We start from the raw sequence: 975 nt of genomic DNA, 5'->3' as shown, positions 1-975 counted from the left end.
TTTTTTTTAGACAATCTGAAGTTTCATAATCCATAAGATCGTCCTTCTCATGATTGGAGTCGTTTTCATCATCTTGGTAAGTCATATGGGATTCAGGATTCTTTCCTTTCAAGCTCTCTTGATAGAGGTCAACTAGATGCTTGAGAGTCCTACAAGTCTTAGCCCAATGATTGCTCATTCCACATCTATGGCACACATATTTCTCTGATTTAGTCGAGTGTTGGGGTTTGAAAGAAGATCCACGTCCACGATCATGGCCTCGTCCAAATGAGCCACGGTCCCATCCATGGTCTCGACCATTTCCTCGCCCGCAGACAAAGGATCTTCGACCGCAGCCACGTCTGTTCGATTTGTCTCGACCATGGCCATGCTGGCCGTTTCCTTGGACGTGGTTGGACTCTTAATTGTCCTCTGTAGCGTGTGCATCAGGTGGTGGAGCTGATCCAAGTGGTCTCATCTGACTGTTTCTCATTAGTAATTCATTGTTCTGTTCAGCGAGCAAGAGACAAGAAGTAAGATTAGCATAGGTTTTGAAACCTTTCTCTCGGTACTGTTGTTGTAACAGCACATTGCTTGCATGGAAAGTGAAAAAAAGTTTTCTCAGGCATATCTTGTTCCGTAATACTTTCACCACACAGTTTCATTTTAGAAACAATCTTAAATAGTGCAGAGTTATATTCGTCCACAGAGTTATAGTCTTGGAATATCAGATTCGTCCAATCAAACCGAGCTTTTGGTAAGATCACCGTTCTCTGGTGATCATATCTCGATTTCAATTCAGTCCAAAGATCTAGTGGATTCTCAATAGTTGGATATTGATCCTTGAGACTCTCAGCTAGATGAAGACGAATGATCAAGATGGCTCTGTAACGATCCTTTTCATTGGCATTATTGTTCCCGGTGATACATTCACCGAGACCCTTGGATTTCAAGAAGATCTTAGCATCGAGCGCCCACTGAAGGTAATTATCTCCA

The sequence above is a fragment of the Brassica oleracea genome, chromosome C5 (genome assembly GCF_000695525.1).
Source record: "Brassica oleracea var. oleracea cultivar TO1000 chromosome C5, BOL, whole genome shotgun sequence".
Taxonomy (NCBI): domain Eukaryota; kingdom Viridiplantae; phylum Streptophyta; class Magnoliopsida; order Brassicales; family Brassicaceae; genus Brassica; species Brassica oleracea.
Note: the sequence above shows the minus strand (reverse complement) of the source record.